Genomic DNA, 24,622 nt, shown 5'->3' with positions numbered 1-24,622 from the left:
AATACAATTACTCCAGTTTGGGATATAGCCAAAATAGCATTTCACAAACGGTATGCAAGACTTCAGTTGTGTCTCATATTTTACTTCCTTTTTTCTTCTTCTTGTTTTTGTTTTGTTTTCACAGTAGAAGACCAGGTAACAAGGCAGGCTTGACTGTTCCAGTGCTTATGAAGCACTTCCTTCTGTTCCTTCTCTTCAAAGTGCATATTTTCCCGTCTTATGTGGTACATCCTTTTATGTACACACAGCAGTAGCTGTGTCAATGAGATGTTGGTGCTTATAGTAATTAGACCCTTGGGGTGCTCAGGACTTCCTGCTGCTTGTTAGTCAGCATCCTCTTCCTAGGAGTGTGAGGGCCTTCGGGCTTTGGTGGTTCATGAACAGATACATGTGTGTTGTTGTTTTTTACTCAAAGAGTCTTCTCGAGCTGGTTGCTCATTCTGAAGCCACAGGGACTAACTAACACAAGAACACAAGCTTTGATACTGCCCCTGATTACTTCAATATTATGAGTCTTTTTTGAGAATGATAAATCCTGTACAATGTGCTTGCCATTTTGCTTCATATTTGTCTCTTCATGAGAAGGAAATTCCTTCATGAGGAGGACATTGATGGCTGCTGTGTGCAATACTTAGCAAAATTGTAGAAACAGAGCCTAGAGGTTTTGTCAATAGGACTGAAGTACAATTTACAGCGAGAGTCAAGCATGGATCATTAGTCCTCTGCATGGTTTCTTTTTCCGATTTTTGTTGTTGTTTAGTCGTTAAGTTGTGTCTGACTCTTCGCGACTCCATGGACCAGAGCACGCCAGGCCCTCTGTCTTCTACTGCCTCCCAGAGTTTGGTCAAATTTTCTGACTAGGGGAAGTTAAATACTGCACCTGACATAGAGGAATTCTATACAGGCATACCTGGTTGCAGAACCGGCTTACTCTTGGTGGAGAATTTGTGTTCATGCTACATAATGCATACAGTCATGTGATCCTGAATCCATAATCGGCCAATACAGTAATTGTGAGTAGTCCTTCATATTTCTGTTCCCCTTTCATTAGGTATATCTTTTTCTGCTCAGTTGGACATTGCACTGTCCTGGTAGTGTGACATATTCCAGCATCCACCGATTTTGGTTCAAACCATTAGAATGGATCTACTGTATCCTGTTTAGAATAGCATGTCTGAACACAGCTGTTGCATTTGCTTGAGTATAACTCATTTCAGTTACATTCCACATACATATACAGCATTTAGTTTGAGTTTACTCTGTGTGGGAGCAGGGTGGTAGGGAGATGATTGGGCTTGAGCTGGCCCACTTAATCTGACTCCAGATGCAGCTTCGCTTAGTGACACATGTCAACTTTATGCAGCTGCAGTTATGTTTGCTGCTGCTTGTCTTATCATTCATTAGGTGTGGCACTTGGTCTATTAAGTAAAACATAAATATCTGGCTCTGTTACCTTTTGCTCTATGTATTTTGTTTCACAAGGAGATCCATATTTTCTTTGTTCTGTTTATGAGTAGTAAATAGTCTGTAGTGTTAAATCATGTAGGAACACTTTACAGCAAGCCTGTATTTCTTGCTAGAATAGATCATTAGGTAACTTTTTAAGAACAACTCTTAAAAGTATAGTGCCTTACAGCAAAACGGATGCTGAGTTCCTAGTGATTAAATATTTAAAGTACAAATGACATGAGCTAAGCTTTTCCAGGAAAACAGAGAATAATTTGATGTCTCAGACTCCCAGGGTAACCAGAGAGATAATTTAAGTGGCATGACTGAGAATGGTGTATGCAGATGACTTTTGAGGTCTACTCTAGAGACTGGTCAGGTGGGTGAAAAACTGATCCTGCTTGTTTCTTTGTGTAAAAAAATCAAGAAAGTGATAATTAGAACTTGATTGTGACATTGACATCTGTGACTGGTCAAGTGGTGGAAGAGGTGATTTTTGCTTGGCTAACTGAATTGGACAGACCCCAGACTTTATCAGACTGATGTGATTGCTTGTCATATATTGTAGTAAATTGCACTAGAGTAGGCTCATTGAATCACTGGGGATTTGGCGACTTGACTCCTCTGTAAATTCCATTGATCCAAGTGGGCTTACTCAGGAGACTGTCTCAGAAGGGTTTTAAAACAAGATGGTTTCCCTTTTGTTGCTTCTAAATCTGTTTTAGTAATGTTTTACCTTGTTGTTGTTTAGTCATTAAGTTGTGTCCGACTCTTTGTGACCCCATGGACCAGAGCAAGCCAGGCCCTCCTGTCTTCCACTGCCTCCCGGAGTTGGGTCAGATTCACATTGGTAACTTCGATTACACTGTCCAGCCATCTCGTCCTCTGTCGTCCCCTTCTCCTCTTGCCTTCACACTTTCCCAGCATCACGGTCTTTTCCAGAGAGTCTTCTCTTCTCATGAGATGGCCAAAGTATTGGAGCCGTCTAATACTAACGTTTTACCTAAGTTTTACCTATGAAGATTTACAACACCTTCTAGAACTGACACCAAAGAAAGATGTTGTTCTTATTCTAGGGGACTGGAATGCTAAAGTAGGGAGCCAAGAGATAAAAGGAACAACAGGGAAGTTTGGCCTTGGAGTTCAGAACGAAGCAGGGCAAAGGCTAATAGAGTTTTGTCAAGAGAATAAGCTGGTCATCACAAACACTCTTTTCCAACAACACAAGAGGCGACTCTATACATGGAAATCACCAGATGGGCAATATTGAAATCAGATTGCAGCCAAAGATGGAGAAGCTCTATATAGTCAGTAAAAACAAGACCTGGAGCTGACTGTGGCTCTGATCATCAGCTTCTCATAGCAAAATTCAAGCTTAAACTGAAGAGAGTAGGAAAAACCACTGGGCTAGTCAGGTATAATCTAAACCAAATCCCTTATGAATACACAGTGGAAGTAAAGAACAGATTTAAGGAACTCGATTTGGTGGACAGAGTGCCTGAAGAACTTTGGATAGAGGCTCATAACATTGTACAGGAGGCAGCAACAAAAACCATCCCAAAGAAAAGGAAATGCAAGAAAGCAAAGTGGCTGTCCAACGAGGCCTTAGAAATAGCAGAGAGGAAAAGGGAAACAAAATGCAAAGGAGATAGGGAAAGCTACAGAAAATTGAATGCAGACTTCCAAAGAATAGCAAGGAGAGACAAGAGGGCCTTCTTAAATGAACAATGGAAAGAAATAGAGGAAAATAACAGAAAAGGAAAAACTAGAGATCTGTTCAGGAAAATTGGAGATATTAGAGGAACATTTTGTGCAAAGATGAACGTGATAAAGGACAAAAATGGGAGGGACCTAACAGAAGCAGAAGACATCAAGAAGAGGTGGCAAGAATACACAGAGGAATTATATCAGAAAGATTTGGATATCCTGGACAACCCAGACAATGTAGTTGCTGACCTTGAGCCAGACATCCTGGAGAGTGAAGTCAAGTGGGCCTTAGAAAGCCTGGCTAACAACAAGGCCAGTAGAGGTGATGACATTCCAGTTGAACTATTTAAAATCTTAAAAGATGATGCTGTTAAGGTGCTACATTCAATATGCCAGCAAGTTTGGAAAACTCAACAGTGGCCAGAGGACTGGAAAAGATCAGTCTACATCCCAATCCCAAAGAAGGGCAGTGCCAAAGAATGCTCCAACTACCTTACAATTGCACTCATTTCACACGCTAGCAAGGTTATGCTCAAAATCCTACAAGGTAGGCTTCAGCAGTATGTGGACCGAGAACTCCCAGAAGAACAAGCTGGATTCCGAAGAGGCAGAGGAACTAGGGACCAAATTGTAAACGTGTGCTGGATTATAGAGAAAGCCAGAGAGTTCCAGAAAAATATCTACTTCTGCTTCATTGACTATGCAAAAGCCTTTGACTGTGTGGACCACATCAAACTATGACAAGTCCTTAAAGAAATGGGAGTGCCTGACCACCTTGTCTATCTCCTGAGAAACCTATATGTGGGACAGGAAGCAACAGTTAGAACTGGATATGGAACAACGGATTGGTTCAAAATTGGGAAAGGAGTACGACAAGGCTGTATATTGTCCCCCGGCTTATTTAACTTATATGCAGAATACATCATGCGGAAGCCTGGACTGGAGGAATCCCAAGCCGGAATTAAGATTGCCGGAAGAAATATCAACAACCTCCGATATGCAGATGATACCACTCTGATGGCAGAAAGTGAGGAGGAACTAAAGAACCTTGTAATGAGAGTGAAAGAGGAGAGTGCAAAAAACGGTCTTAAACTCAACATCAAAAAAACTAAGATCATGGCCACTGATCCCATCACGTCCTGGCAAATAGAAGGGGAAGATATGGAGGCAGTGAGATATTTTACTTTCTTGGGCTCCATGATCACTGCAGATGGAGACAGCAGCCATGAGCTTCTTGGGAGGAAAGCGATGACAAACCTCGACAGCATCTTAAAAAGCAGAGACATCACCTTGCCAACAAAAGTCCGAATAGTCAAAGCTATGGTCGGGAAGAACTTTAAAAGGCAAACGGAGATCAAAGAGCCCTTTCCCGATCTCCCTTTTCGCTCCTGTAAAAGTGTCTTACAATGTTTGGAAGCTGTTTTAAATGATTGCAATGGTTAGTCCACCTCCTGAAACCTATGTTTTTTCCATTGGAAACCATTAGACAGACCATCCAATGGTTTCCAATGGAGAAAATTCAAAAAATCATCATAAATTAACGAAGTGTCAGAACAACACCAAAATCAGTTTGCATAGGTTTCAGGAGGTGGACTAACCATTGCAATCATTTAAAACAGCGTCCAAACATTGTAAGACACTTTTACAGGAGCGAAAAGGGAGATTGTTGTGTGAAAATCCCCCATAGGAAACATCGCTGTGTGAGGCAGCAAATTTAACAGAAAAAGGCATCGTTGTGTGAATTCATCGTTGTGTGAGGCACTCGTTGTGCGAGGCACCACTGTATATTGTGGATGTGAGTAAAACGCTTGGTTAAAATTCAGGACTTTTCCCTTTATGACTTTATCTTAGGCCTTGGTGACCCATTTTGGTTTTGGAGGTCTGTTTTTGAGGCTGGAAGTAAAAATGAATTACCAAGACTCCTTTTCATATTCTGCATTTTGACTGGCAGTGGCTATTTTTTTTACTAGTATTGACCCACTGAATCCATCGCTGAACGGTTATCATCATCACTTTTGTAAATCCCATGGTTCTTTTCTGGTTGGGAGTACTAATAGGAGTCAGGTCAGTTTTTAAAAAGTATTTGAGTTGAGCTGTTTCACTTTGTGATGGCATCCTGTAGTGCAGTTCTGTTGGATGACAATGACTCAGTGGGTCTATACAGTACTTGGTTGTTTTTACTGATACTGTACTGAAAAAAGCTATTAGAATGAGGTAAATGAATTTCTGATTTTCTACACCAGGGGTCTCAAACATGAGCCCCGGGGGCTATTTGCGGCCCCCCAGATGATAGTTTGTGGCCCTCGCCTTGCCTGCCCCCCCAAAGTGCCCACACATCCTCTGCTGTCAACAGTAAAAAAAAAGCCTTGCCTCGCTCGCCGGCTCTCTCCCAAGACAGCACCTCTTGCACCCTCCATCCAGAACTTCAGCCTGCCAGCCGGCCCACCTGTCTGTCCGCTAAGGAAACTCCTGGGCGGCTTCCTCTGGCTCTTGCTCCGCTTGGTGGAAAATCTGATGCGGCCCAGCCTCACCCAGACTCTGTCTCTAGCGGCCCCCAGGTAAATTGAGTTTAAAACCCCTGTTCTACACCCTTGTAAGCTGATCATTCATTGTTTCATTGGGCTCTCTTTTTGCCTTCTGTTGCTGACTGAAGGCAGGGGCAGGAACCCATGTGTCTATAGCCATGCATGCATATACTATCCTCCCAGAAAGGTTTATTGGTCCTGCTATGAAATTGGTAGCAGACACGTAATGGTATTTACCAGACCACTGAAGATTTCTACCCCAATGTGGTTCAAGTTTTGTAAATAACATCTGGGATTGCAGCAAGAAATGTCTACTCTCTGATTGTCCTTTTATGTAGTTATTTATAATCTGAGAAAAGTGTGTTTGATTTTCTGTTGGAAAGCCTGGATTGTGCAAAGAGTTGCAAATATCACAGTGAGCCAGCAAATCGGACTCCTGTTCCTTATCAAGAGAAATAATATGCTATGAAAGAGGAGGATGTTGCTGAGCATGAATTTTCCTGTGGCTGAAAAAATTCTTTGCTACCTCATCTTCCGAGTGGTTAACTGCTACTTAGAAACACAACACCATGCTGTTTTTGTAAAACTATTGAAGTAGATTGGGTTATATACTCTTCAGCACTGAAAATAAGACCTAACCTGAAAATAAGCCCTAGTATGATTTTTCAGGATGCTCATTATATAAATCCTACGTGCACTTAATAAACCCTTTGTTAAACTAATTTGACTTTGTTCCGTCTCTTTTTAAATTTGTTGTAATTCCCCCCCCCCATTGAGATGCATTGAATAGGTTTCAATGCATTTCAATTGGGGAACCGTGTTTCGCTTAGCGATGTTTCCTATGGCAATTTTCGCTTAAGGACGGCAATCCGTTCCCATTGGAACGGATTATCCGGTTTTCAATGCATTTCTATGGGAAACCGTGTTTCGCTTAGCGATGAAATCGCTTAACAGTGATTTTTTAGGGAACCAATTATCGTTAAGCGAGGCACCACTGTAATAGTACAGTGGTGCCTCGCAAGACGAAAATAATTTGTCCCGCAAGTAGCGCTGTCTTGTGAAATTTTCGTCTTGAAAAATGCGGTTTCCCATAGGAATGCATTGCAATGCATTCCTATGGGAACCTCGCAAGACGAATGAATTATTTTCATCTTGCGAGGCATCAGTCTTGCGAAAAAAATCATCTTGCGAAACACGCCCATAGAAGAAGCCGTCTTGCAAGGCACCACAGCGATCGCAAAAATCATTCATCTTGCGGGTTTTTCGTCCCATGAGACGTTCGTCTTACGAGGCACCACTGTATTAAAATCTGCCCATGTGCCTTTAAAGAAATCTTTGTTGCCTTTCCCCATTTCTTTCTTGAAGTATGGTTTTTCTGTTTTGTTTTTAAGGCATGCTGAATGCCATATTTTTAGTGGAGCTTGTTTCTATGAACAAAGTGATTGGTTTTTACTATGCACATCAAACAGATCCTACAGAGAAGTCTCTTGTGTAACAAGGATAAAAATTGTGGCATGTGAATAAATGATTGTGAAAGACTGTGTTCATAAGTCAAATTTAGATGTGCTAGAGGTAGTAGATTAGTGTTGGGGTATGTTTTATCTCTGCCTTGCATGGTAATTTAATTTCAACTTTTTCTTTTTTTTAGCATGTGAAAATGACCTAGGAGACCTGGGTTGAAACCTCAACATAGCCATGAAAATTCAGTATGGGTGGTAATGATAAATCATTCCTTAAAGCATCTCATGTACTTAGAAAACCCTGTTAGGATCACAGTAAGTTAGAAGCAACTTGAAGGCACTAAGAGCCTTGTAGAAATGAAAAGCTCTGATGTGTTTTACTCTAAATGGTTAAAACCTGCTTATAATAATCGTTGAATTATGTGGTGTTGAAATTGCATTGTCTTTCACCTCATAGCTAGGTCTGGGCATAACATCCTGACAACAACAGGTTCTTAACTTGCAGTTAAAATTGGGGATGGTCAGAAAGACAGAAGGCTCAGATTTAGCATTGCTTCCAAATTTGTTAAGGCAAAAAGATCTTATTTGGAGTTTAATTCTGCTTTTTCTTGAGGTTTCAGGTTATAAAAAGGCAGTATTTCCTTGCCATGAATGGAAACTTTTGTATATGACAGGAGCACTCTGATGAGTCTTTAAGGAGTTCATCCTTTCCATGGCAGGAAAATGAATGGAGTTGGAGGTCTTCACTCATGCCTCCAGTTTCCTGGAGAGTCCAGCTGCCACAGGTTTAATTGGCAAAAATAGGGTCTTTTCATTAACACAGGTTGGATATAAGGAGGAAAGGGGCATGGCTATTGGTATTAGAAGCACATAAAGGCATTCATTAATATTATTTTGAAGAGGAACTGCTGTTTGCAATAAAAGCTGCATCTTTCCAAATAATTTGCAGATAAGTAAGAGAGTTCTGCCTGAGCAATCTTTGTTCTTGGATTCGTGTGTTGTCACCTGAGGCAATACACCACGCATAATGCTTTGGGTTTTCCTTAAAAATGAAACCAAGTTTCATTAGTATGGGTCAGATTCTGATGAAAACCCAACCTCATTATATGCAGTGGTAGTCCATGTGCAAGTATTGCAATCCTGTGTCGCTATACTGGTGGAAGTTCCTGTTCTGTGGAAGTACAGTAGAACACTGGCTAACCTATCTAAAGATATGAAGTGAGCAATTCCTTGCAGTTTGCACTTGAGTTTCTTATCTGCTTTCCAGGGTCTTGGAATGCCAGAAAATTATACTGTAGCTCCAAAGTATTGGAACTGCAAAGAGTAGAAACTATAGAACCTCTGTATTTCTATATTGTAAACAGTTCAGCTGTCAAGATTGTTATAGGTAGGATGACCTTTGTTTTTGAATGACTGTAGTAAACTATTGTTCAAGCCTCAATTTTCAAAGAAATTTTATTTTCAGGGCCATTTTCTCTTTATGCTCTTCAGTTATTTTAACACTATACACACAAAATTACACACAAAGATGAATAAAGATGTAACAATAACACTTTCTTGTTTGCTTCCTTCCTGTGCATCATGATGTACTTATATGGTTAAGCCTATATGGCATCAATACTTTATGCTCTTTTAAGCCAAAGAGGGAAACCTTTGGACCATAAGATTTGGGACTTCCCATAATTCTTTCCTGTTGGCCTTACTGGGTGGGACTTCTAGCAGTTGATTTTCTAAACAGAGGGAAGGCTGAAGATTCCTGACGTCTATTTTAAAACCTAGCCAACTACTTCCTTGAGAATTTTGGCCTATACTTTGAAAATAGTACAGTCTGGGCCAGTTTTGATGAAATCCTAAATCAAGGGTTTAAGTGACCTTGGCTTGTTGGTTCTGGGCAACATGCTCATGTGCAGGGCTTGAAAAAATTTAGAATGTCTCTCCAGACAGTCAAAAATTTCACCAGTCAGCTTGACCGGACTGTAAGCTTGCAATTAATTGGGATTGAGAATCATTGATTTATACCCTCAGACTTGGGTTGCTTTATTATCTGTGTGCCTGTGGGGTCATGAAGCTTGTATTTTGAATGCCTTTCTTTTGTCTCCAGCAAAAATAAAACTGAAAGCAAAAACGCCCGGCCTGTTAAGGAGCCACAGTTCCCTCCCACCACAGGATCTGTCCTCTTTTGGTTGAAATTGGGAGCAGGGAATCTCAATATTATCCAGCATGGGACTACTCTACATTCTCCTGCAGAGCTATATCTCTATGTACTGCGAGAAGAGGGCAGTTTTCCTTTTGCAATGGGAGGGGGGAGGGAAGGATTGCAGGATGAGAGAGAGAGAGAGAGAGAGAGAGAGTTGGAGGGGAAGGAGGCAGGGAGGGAGGGAGCTGTGAGTCATCCAGCAGCATTTTTCACTCGTCACAATAAGTGGACAAGTGCATTTTTCAAGCCCTGTTCATGTGCATTGTCCATTTCCTCCTGCTTGAACTGGGGGGCTGCTAAACAGACAAGGGACCTTTGTTTCATAGTTTACTTAGGATATTATCAGGATTTGAGCACAGCTCTCTCTAGCTTTTCTTCCCCACCTGACATCCCAGGAAATCAGAGAAGAAAACCTTTAAAAAAAACCTGGATTCTTTCTCTGGTTGGTTGAGTTTTTTGTTTGTTTGCTTTTTTAAACTAGGAGAAAGTAACTAAGCAAAGTATGGAATGAAACTGTGTTGCTGTATGGCTACTCCTGTTGCAAGTAGGAATAATTGGCATGCTTTGGTATTTTGTTTATAATCAGCCAGCCAAGTTCCCACCCCCTTCATCCCTGCCTCACTGTGTCATCTGAGCTGGAATTCTGCCTTTTCTCCAGCTGGTATAATGTGCAGCTGGTTTTGAAAAATAACCTAGCAAACCTGTGAGTGTTGTGTCTCTTGTTGAGGCATTCATTTAATGTGAGCACGAGTTTCTGTTAAAATACCTAGGAGGATATGTTTAGATTGACTATCACAAGACAGTTTTGTTCTTTATTTGAGCTTACTGTGCGTGTCTGTTCATAGGAATGCCTCTGTGCTGCAGCCTTTCTGAAAGGGATGTATTCCCAAAGCACTATAGACTCTGACAGAGCTAGCTGTTAGACTCCCGTCTGGGGAAGCGGTAGGGAGAGGCACTCCTTCTTATCTTCAGCAGCTGAAACTGATGAGAATTAATGGGATGATTAAAGATTCTGGCCACACTGCTATTTGTGGCAGTATCAAATTGTAGCCTAGCTAGACATTAAAACATATGGAAAAGGAAATGGGGTTTTGGACTCCTAATTTTAGATGCATGTGAGATCAGAGTGACTGGCCCAGTACAGCTATGCTGCATCCTTACTATACTTATAGTAGTACATGTTAAAAATCTTTTCAGAAGGTTAGGCTAAAAACATGGTGTAGAAAGAAGTCACATTTGCTGTTTCTCTGCTTATGGCTGAAGGGGAGGAAGTGTTCTAGCCTGTTGAAACATGTTATGTGAATAGATTCTGGCAAGCTGAGCAGGAAAACAGTTGGATTTCCACCATACCCCGCGGCAGCATGGTGCGTGGCACTTCAGAGTGTAGTGCAGGTATTGTGATATAACCTTTCACAGACTAGATGCTTAATCAGATGCAGAGAGTATAATCCTGAGTTGGCAGGAGTATGGATATACATTTGCACATAGACCGCACACAAAGGTGCACACACACAGTATAGCCATAATTGTAAGCAGTTTCCTCAGAGAGACTGGAAATGCAAATCATATTGATGGCAAACATTGCATTAAAGCAAGAGTGGACAATTTATAGCCCCCCAAATGTATTGTAGTTTCCAGCACCCCTCACTGTGAAATTTGTTAACTAGCACTGATGGGAGTTACGGTCTAACAACATGAGGAGGCTGACAAATTCTTCAACTTTAAAGCTTGATGTGGCTGCATCTTTTTTTTTTTTTTTTTTTTACTATCTTGACATTTTAAAGGTCTGAGATGATGCAGCTTTTTGGAAGTAGATAGAGACCTTATGAATGCACTTTGATTTCCTCAATCACCTGGCAGATCTGCTTTGATGGTATTCCTGCATTGAGCAGGAGGTTGGATGATGGCCTTGTAGGCCTCTTTCAACTTCACTTTTCTATGATTTTATGCAAGTTTTTTTTTAAGTAGGGCCTGTTTAGGACTATTGCAAAGAAAAAGGCAATAATCAGTCCCTGAAAAAACAAGATACCCGGGTCAATGAATTAATCTTTTGCTATTGCAAACACTATTCCTCTTCAAAAATATTTTGCGGCTCCAGGTACTTGGTACTGGCATGTGTCTGCCTGCAACATGCACGCTCATAGGGAAGATGGGTAGTTGCAACACCCTAAAATGGCTACACTACATATTGGTGGGTGAGAGAAAACTAGAGGCCACCTGGAGTTCATAATGAATCCATCTGCTTGAATAAACAGTGGCTGGCTTCAACCATGAGTACTTTTCTTAGGCCAAGGGTTTAGACAGAGAGTTGTTTTCAGGCTTGGTAAAGAATATATCAATGTGCCAAATGGTTGCCATTTCTAGGCAGATGGTTGTAGCAACATTATGCTTTGTTTTGGAAGGCCTTTCTTATTATTTTCCCCTTTCATTTCCACAGCACAATGACTGAGATGCAGTTTCTTCCTCTCCTGCATATCCTGTGTGATCTTGCTGTACATTAACTGCTTGTTGCTTTAGTTTTACCATTTTTTTTCAGGTAAGGATCACTGTTACACTGTGCTTTCTAGTGGCATATGTAGCCCTATATTGCTTTCCAAAGAAATAACTTTAAACACCTCTTCTACTTTTGTATAGGCCCTTACGTCTTGCTTAAGATTGCTTGTCTGTTTATTCCAAAATGTCATAACATTGCAAATTTATTTATTTATTTATTTATTTATTTATTTATTTATTTATTTATTTATTTATTTGATTTTTACCCCGCCCCTCTAGACCATGTCTACTCGGGGCGGCTTACAAAATAAAACAAAACAGTATAAAAATATATAAAATCATAAAATTACAAATTTCAATTTCCATCAAGCATCTGTCAGAATAAGGCAGATGAAAGTCAACTTGCAAATGCAAGGATGCAGAATGACTGGCAGGCCTTTTGTCTTAAGAATTTTGAAAGAGACATTCCAATTCAAACTTAAGAGATGCACTCTGAAGCCTACAGCCCTGAACTAAGGCCACGGTTCCCATTTTAAAATTGCTTTAAGAACAAAAGCCTGGCCCACACATGTGACAAAGATTTTTTCATATACTGTACAGCTCTGCGGTGCCCATCCTGATGAAGTTCTGTGTGGACTGAAAGCTAGCTTCTGTATCTAATTTTGTTAGTGGTCTAATAAAGGTATCACTCTCTGTTGCATTTGAAGCATGCAGCCTTTTTCTTCTTGAAATATGCTGCCTCTGTTTTTCTAAGACTATTTATAGTGTCCTTTTACAGGGTAACTTTTATTGTTGTTGTTTAGTCATTAAGTCGTGTCCGACTCTTCGTGACTCCATGGACCAAAACACGCCAGGCCCTCCTGTCTTCCACTGCCTCCCGGAGTTGGGTCAGATTCATCTTGGTAGCTTCGATGACCCCGTCCAACCATCTCATCCTCTGTCGTCCTCTTCTCCTCTTGCCCTCACACTTTCCCAACATCAGGGAGTCTTCTCATGAGATGGCCTAAGTATTTGAGCCTCAGCTTCAGGATCTGTCCTTCCAGTGAGCACTCAGGGTTGATTTCCTTTAGAATGGATAAGTTTGTTCTCCTTGTAGTCCAGGGGACTCTCAAGAGTCTCCTCCAGCACCACAATTCAAAAGCATTGATTCTTTGGTGGTCAGCCTTCTTTATCGTTCAGCTCTCGCTTCCATACATCGCTACTGGAAAAACCATAGCGGACCTTTGTCGGCAAGGTGAGGTCTCTGCTTTTTAAGATGCTTTCTAGGTTTGTTACAACTTTCCTCCCAAGAAGCAGGCATCTTTTAATTTTGTGGCTGTTGTCACCATCTGCAATGATCATGGAGCCCAAGAATGCAAAATCTGTCACTGGCTCCATATCTTCTCCTTCTATTTGCCAGGAGGTGATGGGACCAGTGACCATGATCTTAGGTTTTTTATGTTGATACGGGGTAACTAGTAGGTGTCAAAGATGCTACCACTCTGCTACAGCATTCCAGAATATGCTGTGTGTCCTGTTGCTATAGATTTCTCTTTTAATTCTTCAGGAGTAGTATTACTAAACCAAGTATCCTCCATTTTGTAATTGTGTGTTTGGTTTCTTTTTCATAGGTGTAGAAATTTGCATTTAATCTGTTAAGCGTCATTCTGTTGTTTTCAGTCCTTGGTTCATTGGGTCATAAACATACAACATAAAAGGGAAAGCAGAAATGTTCAGCTATCATAAAAGGGACAATGCAGATGGTACCAGGTGAATCTAACCGAAGAGAGAGTTCAGAATACATTAGTGCCAGGAAAAAAGGTCCTGCCACCACCTGCCTTAGTTCAATTTCACTCTTAATGGCCAGACAGTCAATGTGGGAGCTGGTGCCTTTTTGTGAAGCTGTTTAAAGTATTGTAAGTTCAAACCAACACTCTGGCTGCCAGTCCATTTCCAGGATCGCTTTTCTTTGGCTATTTCAAAATTGGGATAATATGTTCCATATGTCTAGGTCCAGTTAATGAAAAACACAGCTGGACAGCTATAAACTGCAGTTTCTTAACAGTATTCAAACACAACCTTGTATGTAACACATTGGAGCAGTCTAAGAGACATTTACCAGTGCATAGGTAACCAGGAAGGCTCTCAGCATGTTGCAATAGCCTCAGCTACTGAAAGGTGGTTTCAGAGGGGGCTGGATTTAGCAGCAACTGATACTGTGGGCATCACCTTTTGGATGGTGAACAATTCATCCAGAGTAAGTGCAGCATCATACAGTATCTGCTTTGTATTTGAAACAGTATGGCTTGGAGTGTGGGAAAAATTGAAGTTATAAGGATTTTAACGTAACCTGGATTTACAACTTGTGATGTAATGGAGTGGGGAAGCTTAACTGGATGCAGTCAGTTTTAACTGTTCCTTACTTCCCCACCCTCAGTCATCATGTGGCAGTCTCCTTTTGGAGAGTCAGCAGTCCCATCAGAACAAGGATGCATGGGTGGGGAAAAGAGTCAGAGGAAATAAACATCCCAACCATTTTCTTCGATAGGGAGTTTCCAGTGAACCTGGAATCCTTTCACTAATGGAGTTGCTAACTGTTCTATGTACAGATGCCTGTCCTTTTATTTCTAAGAAATATAATTCCTGTTTGTACATGTGGGTCTGATTTTGATCATGAAATTAGTTGGCTTCGGCATTTTTGGCAGCATGGATTACTTTCTGATCATAGTGTGGGCAGACTCCCATCATCTAGTTTGTGACTTCAGAGCTGCTACAAGAATGCTGTAAAAGAAGAATTAGTGTTAAATTTAGGGGGACAAATACAAGAGGGTTAGCTATGTTTTCAGTGCATAGCTGGACATTGAACGTGGGTCTGTGAATAGGGACTTGTGAAGATCTGATGGGGAAATGGAAGAATATGGAGAGGAAATGCTTAGCTTTCAGACAATGGAACAAGGTCAAAAATAGAACTGGATCTCATGGGTCAAAACTATGATCCCTGTAGCTAAACATCCTGTCTTTGACAGCAATCAGTTATGAAAAGTTCAGGGGAAATGTATAAAACAGGCTGATGTAATAGCATGGAAGAATTGCCCCGTTAGCTTGCAGCAAAGTTTGATCTTGTCTAGCGTTCATTCTTCGTCAGTGTCCAAAAGAGAATCTGAAATGTCGCTGAAATTTAAATAGCCTGTGTATTTGGTTACATTGTAAACTTTTATCTAAATTTCCATTACGTTTCTAGATGCTATATAGATATGTATTTTAAAAATCCCACATCTGCATATTTACGATCTGAATGATGCAAAACAAAAGGAATAGAAGGAGGGGAGGAGAGGAGAGGAAGGAAGTAAGCGGAACTCAGACACCATTTCTTAAACTTACATATTTAGAGGGACCAGCTGGAATGGAAACCATTCAACGAGGAATGGAGCCAAGTTGCTACTGCTCTCTCAGCCAAACAACTTAATGAACCCCACTATTCTGCCTTTCCCTCTGCTGCAGTAAGGTACAACCTAGAACAGTGGTTCCCAACCTTGGGTCCCCAGCTGTTCTTGGACTAACACTTCCAGATTCCTTCACTACTATGTTAGCCAGGATTTCTAGGAGTTGTACTCCAAGAACATCTGGGGACCCAAAGTTGGGAACCACTGACCTAGAACCAGAATGTTATGCAAAGACATGAGGAACTTTGAATACAAATATTCATGCAAGGATATTTTTGCAACAAGGGTACAAACAATAGAGAGGTATTAGGGGAACTGGAGATTTTATTTTAGTCCACATTTTTAACTGAAATAATTGCTTCCTAAATTAATATGTAGAGCAGACTACAGTTGTCCATTTCAAACTTTGTTATATAGTTCTTTAACTCAAACAAACTTAAGGAAAAGTAATTCAGATTAATTCGTCTATTTAAATGTGTATTTCCATAAAAGTGCAGACTCATGTGGAAGTATGATCAGATAAGACGGGACTGGACAGTTCTACATGTTATTAAACACAGGCAGACATGACATGGGCTGATCAGTCCATCCTTAGAGTCATTCTGATTGATTGGGTTTAGAAGCATACCCAGAATAAAATTTAATTCTGTCTAAACCGGCTTTGTCTAGTCTGTTAAGCTTTAAAAGTGTTGGCCTGCAACTTCTATAACCATTCATCCAGCAGGCTCTTAACTGTACTGTCTGGGGATTGTGGGAACTGAAATCTAACACAGCTGGAGGGTAGCAGTTTAGGAATACTCATATAAAACAACAACACTGAGATCAAACGTTTACTATCCCTTTAGTTGAAACACGTTTAGTATAGATTTTTGTATGCATTTGTGACTGGGTATAATTTAAGAGTGATTTGTTGCATTTCATTGAATTATATAGCTGTACCTTTCTGTCAGTTTTGTTGCAATATTTTACCTTGTTTTATTAGATTTGTTGTGTAAGTAGCTACTATATTAAATTGTTGAATGTGATTTTTATATTCCCATGATTTCTTGTATCCCAGTTTTGTGTAATGAGTGTATTGGTTTTTGCTGGGATTTGGAAGTTGCAGCTCAGACACATGAATCTCACTGCTTGACCTAATTCTGACTAACCTTCTTTGCATGCTGATTGTAAGGATAAGTCCCCATGTGTTCTGCCTCTAGCTCCTTGACAGAATAAATGTTAGGCCATGTCGACATTATAATTAGAACTGGGTGATTCAGGACTCAGAATGATTGTTTTTAACTAGGTCCTAATCACGATAAATATCAAGAGGTGTTTTGTCTCTAGCAAAGTGTGTTTCATCAGCCCAGAATCTTGTTAAAAACATGGGTGATCTATCATTTGTTTCTAGATCTGCCCTTTTTTGGTTCCAGCATTTAACTCATGTTCTCATGTTGCCACTAGCTGTTCTTTAAAGAGCTTTTAAAACATGGGGTGCTTAGGTCACAATTCAGTTTTGCCACTGAACACCAAATGGCTTTTATTTAATAAATGATTCTTTTCTTGCAGGGATTATGAGCATCCTGGTGTGGGTTGAACCAATATGACTAACCACTGGGCAGTGTAGAAGAAACAATTTCTCCTCATTTTATGCTGTAGAACGCTTAAGGGTGCATATCCCTTTAGCGGGGGGGGGGGGCGGCTGAGATGTTCTTCTAAAGAGAAAGGAATGCTTTGTCAGTTTTTGACTGATAAAATTGACTGCGTAGATCACCCATTTGAGTTGATTGACATTGCTAAGGACCATCGAGGCACTTATTTTTAATGCATTTTCACAGCTCTGTTTCTTGTGGAATCTAAAGAATGTTTATGGCCCTTGCTCTCTGTCGTCTTGATCTTTCTGCCTATGAGTGAATACATACCGGAAGACTACATTTGCTTGGCTTAGATTTTTCATTGTTTAAACCTAACCAGTTGCAGAGGCTTTGGCTGATTGATATTTAATAACATGCAATTAACTTATGGAACTTCCTGGCATAAGATAGAAAATCTCCTGGCACCAGTAAGCTTTAAATCCTGTACTGTAGAGGAAAGGCTTTTTACTAACTCTAAGCAGTGGCAGCAAAAATTGAAACTTTACACTCAGAGATACTATAATTTGAATAGCAAATGAATGTCAAGTGATGTGTTGTCCTCAAGAGCTGGTTAGCAGAGTATGAAGAAGAAATGCATTGGGTCACTGTTAACTGATGAGAGTTAACTAGACATGTCAAGTATAAACTATGTATTCAGTTAATGAAGGTAGAATTTTTTTTCTGTTGTGTTTAATCCTGTCACTAAATACCCGTTTAAAGAATTAATAGAGGCTCAGTTTTTCACTAGAATCCAGATGTAAATGATTCCAGAGTTACTTGGGGGGAGGGGAGAGCAAGAATATTCCCACCAGTAATACGTTGTAACTTGGGCATGAATGGTAATAAGTAGTCTCTTTGTCATTACAGTAGACTAGCACGTGGGTGGATCTTGCTTGTTTATTTGGGACTCATCATTTAAAGCTTTATTACAAAAAATGACATCTCATATTGTGCTTAAGAGGGTATGAGGAAGCCAGTGCAGTTGCTGGAGCCCTAATGTAAATTCAGGGGTGATTGCTCTTTTTTCCAATAGAAAAATCTCCAGTGCAAGCTAATAAAGTGTGCAGTAAACTTCCCTCTCTTTGTGCCCACCCTTTTCCCTTCAGCCAGCTCATCACTTTGTACTCCCTTGGTAACGAGATGATGCACAGTGATTGGGGTATGGAGGATATTGCTGATGGCAGCCTGAATGGATCATGAGCAGACAGTTCCTAGCATCCTGAGTTTTAAAAGCCAGATTCAATTTCTACAGAGCAGGCAATCTACATTAACCCTTTAGCTGTCACAGTATATTTGAGGTAATAATGACAAGCTGATATCAAGCTAACACAATTTTGATGCAAGCCAAGTTGCTGTTCTTTTCACTATAGGCTTCAGATTGCATCTTTAAACTTCTCTTGCTAGTTTTCCCTGTTAGTCTGCCACTCAACCAGTTTTATGGGTGTTCTGCATTATCCATCAATCAAAGCAAGTCTTGTGTTAAAGAAATAGCAGAAATGTATTCGCGAAGGCTTTCACGGCCAGGATCTAATGGTTGTTGTGGGGTTTTTGGGCTCTTTGGCCATGTGCTGTCCTCTGAAGATGCCGGCCACAGAGACTGGCCAAAGTCTCCTTCAGAACATGGCCAAAGAGCCGGAAAAACCCACAACAACCAAATAGCAGAAAGCTTGTGTACCTCGAATAAGTGTCCATATTTTCTCCTTACTATGCACAGTTCTATTTTTCAAGTCCTAGAACAACTATATATAGGGCCTAGCTGTTATTGGATTGACGCATCAGGGCTCCATACGTTTCTGTATCGATTATTTAGGCTAACCTTTTTGTCTTTCCGAGTATTCAGGCTGGTACCAGGTCTAGAAGATACCATCTGAAAAATTTGCAGTTTTCAAATTTGGTTTGTGTCTCCAGAGATATATACCTGTTATGGAGCAGTATATGGAGATGAAAAATAATAGAAGGGAGCTGCCCTGTTTTTCAGATCTCACTGAAATTATTCCTGGAGCTTTTTGGGGCAGGGACCTAATATGTACTGTTTGAAGTTTTTGGAGGCCTTATCAAAATTTCCAGGATTGCTTTTAATCGCTTCCTTGAACAATACTGATTCTTTTAAAGTTATTATACTTTCATAACCTTATGTAAAGTTAAGCCCTTACAGAGTCAATAAAGAATCATTAGAGAGGAAATCCATCTGGGCCAAGAGATAGTGAAAAATGCATATAGCAAGCAAGAGTGCTCTTTTGGGTGGAGAGAGATCATATGGCTAAATTAGGTCTTTCTGGGTGGTTATGTAAACTGTGGTTTAAATCAGCGGGCATGGTCTTTGCCATTTTTCTTAAACTATTCCTGATTTTGCAGCTGCACAGCAGAAGATACCAGTGTGGCCAAGAGGCATGTGAATAAATTCAGCAGTGATCGTAACAGTTTTTTTAAAAATGATTATGATAGCGGAAATCACTGCTGGATGTAGCTGTGTAGTATTTCTAAGTAACAGGATATATTTTGACATACAGTTGTCTTCTCTCAAAGCATCTAAGTTAGACTACATGAGGAGAAAAGCTGGGATAGTAGAAGTGAGAAAAGAGGGGGGTGTCTTGCCCGAAGGATGGGAATGCATTTGGATGGAACATCTCTGAACTCATGGATGGGAGCCGTTAATGTTATTAAGAGAAGAGATGAATTATTGCCCACCCAGAAAGCCTTTGTATTGGGGGTGGGGAGTGAGGAGGGAGAAAGCGGAATAGGAGAATAAGAGAAGAGAGAGCACAGATAGAGTCACAGAAGAATGGGAAACCCCTCTCCCTCCTGGGGTTATCTGCCCACCAGATGGTGAGGAGTTGCACCCCAGGAACGAACCACACAGATGGGAAAGTGGTATGGAGACGACACACCTTACTACACCTACCATTGTCTGGGGACTTAGATGAGACTCTGAATCCTGAATGGGAAATAACCCAGGACCTCCAGAAGTTGAATGTTTCTGAGACAAAGACTATAAACCGTTAGTTAGGTTGGCAGAATGAAAAGTGGTGTGGCTTGCAACAACAAACTGCTGCTAGTTAACAAATCCCTACTTGGATTTCTTATTGCACAGTCTATTGGCTTGGCACCAGGGACTCATTAATTAGCAGTGATTTTCTGCTGCAAGTTATGCTATTTCCCTTCTGTCAGCATAACTGCAAGAGGATTTCGGCCAGTAAGTCAGAGGATTCCAGTTGGGATTGCAGCCTGCAGTATGGATGGAGAGACTTTAACTCTTTTTTCCAACATGGTTCTCCTACTGAAAATCGCCCCTCTAAGCTTCTATTTCTACAAGTAATTTAGGAGGGAGTGGGGAAGTACTGTGTCGTAGGGAAGTACTTGTTTTAATAGAAATAACAATTAGAAGAAGCACAAATCAAAGTACTAATCATAAGGTTTTAAGCACATTTAGAAATGTGGTTAGTGTCATGTCTTGTACAGTCATACGCAGCAGCAAGAACTCTCTGGTAAGAATTCCTTGTTTGAAGTGCACAGTCCTTTCCAGGACAGTGCTGGTTCCTCAACAGTTAGCTCTAGGAAGCTCAGCAGCAGGGTATGGTGATTAATTTTGGAACAAAAGACAATGGCAGCAAGAGAGAAACACATGTGGTTGGGCATTTTCCACTTTGCTTTCAACTTTCAACTTGCTCAAGAACAGCAAATCCTGGATTGAATCAAACTGTCATTCTTTTGTCTGTCTCAGTTCTACAGTGCACTTTCGTTTTCAGTTTGCAGATTTTGCACATTTTATTATCATATGTGACTTTTAGTAGAATTGAAACGTTGTTGATCAAGCCAACATTAGAAACTTTTCTATCATGTTCTTAACATATAGTGTACCATCTTTCTTTGTGTATTCAAACCCCTGTGTTTTAGGGCTTAGCTCTTACACAACATTTTATGAAGAGGACAGTCCCAGGTAACATTTCATCACACCTGGTATACCCTTGCTAAGAGAAAAAAACTGCTATAAGCCACACAGACTGTTTACATCCTTAAGAAAATGCCACAGTGAACAGACATTTCCAATTCCTCCTGTACAGAAGAGGCTCACTCAAGTGGAAGGACCTTTAGCCTCAGTGGGACCATTATGATTCTTTGTAGGCTTACAATTTTTCTGGAAGCCATTGCATATGGTTTCACTTAATGGATAGTATCATGGGCATAAGGGTTCAACTTCTTTTTGTCCTACACTGACTGCATCTCCTTGAGAGGCCAGTTCTGGATCAACAAATGGGATCAGAGCCATTTACCTCCCAAGGCAGTTGAGAGGAGAACCGTTGGAAAGGATATACAGTGGTGCCTCGCAAGATGGGCGCCCCATTTAACGACGAAACCGCATTACGACGAACTTTTTGCGATCGTAAAAGTGATCGTTTTACGATGGTTTCAGTGGGGGATTTCGCTTTGCGATGATCGGTTCCCTGCTTCGGGAACCGATTCTCGCAAAACTACGATTTTAAAACAGCTGCTTGGCGGTTTCAAAATGGCCACCAGGTAAAAAAAATGGCTCCCCGCTCTTTTCTGGAACGGATTCCTCGCTGCACAGGCAGCAAAAATGGCCACCCTATGGAGGATCTTCACTGGACAGTGAGTTTCAAACCCCTAGGAATGCATTAATCGGGTTTTAATGTGTTTTTATGGGCTTTTTAATTTCGCATTACGACGTTTTTGTTCTATAGCGATTTCGCTGGAATGAATTAACGTCGTAATGCGAGGCATCACTCGTAAGAACAACGGTTCCAGCTAAGGGACGCTGGTACTAAGCAGTTAAATCATTCTGTTTCCTCTTCGTGGTCTCTGTGAATGCACACTAACGGGTTAATCTGCGTCTGTGCAGAGCAGCCTTGGTATCTTCTAGAGCGCAGGCACATGGTGCTGGGACCTCCCACATGCTCGCTACACCCCTGCCCCTAGCACCAAGTGCCTCAGTTCCGTTTCTGCCACCACTACTGCAGCTACTCAGATCAGAGTTTCGTGTTTGTTTTTTTCTCTTCATCCTTGCTTAATCATATTCTTGGACCTCCCAGTTTTTTTTACTCTGTTTGTTTCACCATTCTTCTGGTTTTGTGAGTCCAACGTTAAGAATAGAACTGTTGTTTGAGTGTTTTTCTGCGAGTTAATGGCCGCTTCGTGGCCCTTCAAGCGTTGCTCGTCCTGCTCTAAGAAGGTCCCGGTTTCTGACAGCCATTCGCAGTGCTTATTCATTTCTCGGGGAGCAGCACCAGCCTGCTTTGTGCACCATTTGTAAGGCTTTTAACTGAGCCTGCCCTAAAGCAGACACTCCAGTGACTTTGCTCCTACTTGTGGGAGAAGTAGCTTTGCCCAGCACACGAGCCTCGGCCATGGAACCGCCACAAGCTCCCCCTTCCAAGACCTCTTCAATCGCCACTCATTCACCTAAGCATGATCACAAGGCAACTAAACCATCATCTTTGGGCCCAATGTCAACTGCTTCAGTGTCGGTATCATAGCCCCCCTCGGCCTTGATGCCGAGGAAGAAAAGCAAACCATCTCCCAAGACCTCTAGGCCCCCGACTGAGCCTTTGCCATTGGCTCCTGTGACTCATGCCTGGCATGAGATGGTATGTCTGAGCATACCATCGGGAGATGATGATATTCCTCCCTCAAGGCTGAAGATAGCGCCTTCTTCACGCATAAGTCTTTCTCTGGTTTGGGTGGATACCTCGGTGGAGGTACAGTTCGAGGCTCGAGCCAGCCCTCTGTTGCTGCCGGGCTTGGTATCGAGGCGGATGTCGCGCTCTCCGCCTGCTTCTCTAGTCGCGGATGCACCTCAGTAAAACAAGCAAAAGACCCAACACCACTACCGCCCGAGGAATACCCTCTTTATGGAGAGTTTCGACGACCTCCCTCGGACAATCCCAGAGACTACTTCAATCCCAGGAGCTACGACCTTGATGTGTGATGGCCCCCGACTCCCTACAATCTGGGCTCGTATTTTCGGGCTCGCCACTGGGGGATATCCTTTGCCACCTCGGTATCAATGGCATCCCAATGACTATTTTTACTTTGACGATGATCGTCAATCTCAGTCTCCACCTCATAGAGCGGCTTACCAGCCAAGGCCTCTTGTCGCTTATGCTTTCCCTCCCCCATCCTATTTTTGTGTCTCAAAGTGCCCCTAGATAATGGCAGTCTCCTTTGATGCACAGCTTTCCTTTGCTTGCTTCACTTGGAAATCCTTTTTGTGAAAAGACAGCAAGAAATATCAATAAGTAAACAGCCCTGATTCTCTCTGGCAGGCTGTCATGTACTAGTTCAGAGCCCATTTGTTAGTTCTTTGCATGATGTGCAAGTGGGATTTCTTGTGTCTGATCTCCTTGGCAGATCAGAAGATGAGAGAGAGTGGGAAATGATCTGGAGAAGGTGGGAGCTGGCTGAACAGAGAGATGAAACAGACACAGGCAAGCTTTTGATATTCAGTATCCTATAAACTAGTGTGCATTTGCTAGGAATGGAGGTATGACTGGAAACTACCACAATACATTAGAATGGAAATCTGATTTGTAGCAGTAGTTAGTGTCAGTAAATATCTTCCCCTTTTTCTATAGTGGGGGATAAAAATGAATCTTTTACTGTAAGTGGAGGAAGAATAATGAACTTTTAGAGGAGTGTCGTTTGGAGAGGGGTGTCAGTATCTCTTCATTCTGTAGTGCACCAAGATGCAGCACGAGTGTGGCCAGTATACTAAATTCTGTTTATGGGGAAAGTAACTTCTCCAGAAAAATAGAGATGAGGCTTGAGAACCAAATAACTGAACAAACACTTTGCTTTCTCATATCACTCTATTCATATACCATAGTTTACTGTTATGCTTTTTTGGATACAGCCTTTTTGTCTATTAGGTGTTAGATCAATGGCGACCAGAAAACTTGAATTTTTAGCTGTGATGGCCTTTCTGTGCAATTCTGTTTCCAGGGACATTTGCTGGTATCTACTGTTTCTCCCCGCCCTGCCCCCCATCTCTTTTGTTTTGGTGAACTCTGGATCTTTTAACAATTCCTGCAGATACAAATATATATATTAAATTATTCTTTCAGGTCTTTTATGCATTTTTAAACTTCTCTTTGTTAAATCTGTTTTTTTATGCTACTCTTAACTTTTCTTTAAGCCACCACTCACAAAATAACAATAAAACATTTATTTGAGTTTGTGTAGTAGAACAAGATTACTCAGTAATCTACAATTTCTGAAATCATGGCCTTCCAAAGAATAAGCATTCTGTCCAAATATTCTAATCTGATAAATTATTAGTACCATGGTAAAAGTGTTGCTTCGGTTAAAAAGAATGAATTTCCATATTACATACCACGTTAACCCAATATAGAGCTTGTTTGTACTATGAATTGTATTAAATACTAAAACTGACATGCTTTTGTGAGGTTAATATAATAGCTCTTATTTTACATATTCTGGAAGACAGAAACAAAATTCAAAATGATCTGGATAGGCTGGAGCACTGGGCTGAAAACAACAGAATGAAATTTAACAGGGATAAGTGCAAAGTAGTGCACCTCGGGAAAAGAAATAAATTCCACAGTTAAAAGATGGTAGATACCTGACTCAGCAATACTACAAGTGAGGAAGATCTTGGAATTGTCATAGATCACAAGCTGAATATGAGCCAGGACTCTGGTGGGGCTACAAAAAAGGCCAATGCCATTTTAGGCTGCATTAATAGAACTATAGTTTCTACATCCAGTGACTTGCTAGTTCCCCT

At 41.1% G+C, this 24,622-nt stretch overlaps 1 protein-coding gene across 4 annotated transcripts in view; it reads left to right on the top strand.

Moving 5' to 3' along the window:
- Nucleotides 1-24,622, top strand: part of PTPRA (protein tyrosine phosphatase receptor type A) — a 165,288-nt gene that overhangs the window by 45,087 nt on the left and 95,579 nt on the right. The window contains exon 1 of one of the 4 annotated variants that reach the window (XM_078394455.1): nucleotides 11,853-11,871. The exons of the other annotated variants lie outside the window; for them this stretch is intronic. The gene's annotated coding sequence lies outside the window, so the exon portion shown is untranslated. Of the gene's footprint in view, nucleotides 1-11,852; nucleotides 11,872-24,622 lie in introns of those variants that run through there. 4 annotated transcript variants of the gene reach the window in all.

The sequence above is a fragment of the Pogona vitticeps genome, chromosome 5 (assembly GCF_051106095.1).
Source record: "Pogona vitticeps strain Pit_001003342236 chromosome 5, PviZW2.1, whole genome shotgun sequence".
Lineage (NCBI taxonomy): Eukaryota > Metazoa > Chordata > Lepidosauria > Squamata > Agamidae > Pogona > Pogona vitticeps.
The sequence above is the reverse complement of the archived record's forward strand: the minus strand, read 5'-3'. Positions and strand labels throughout refer to the sequence as shown.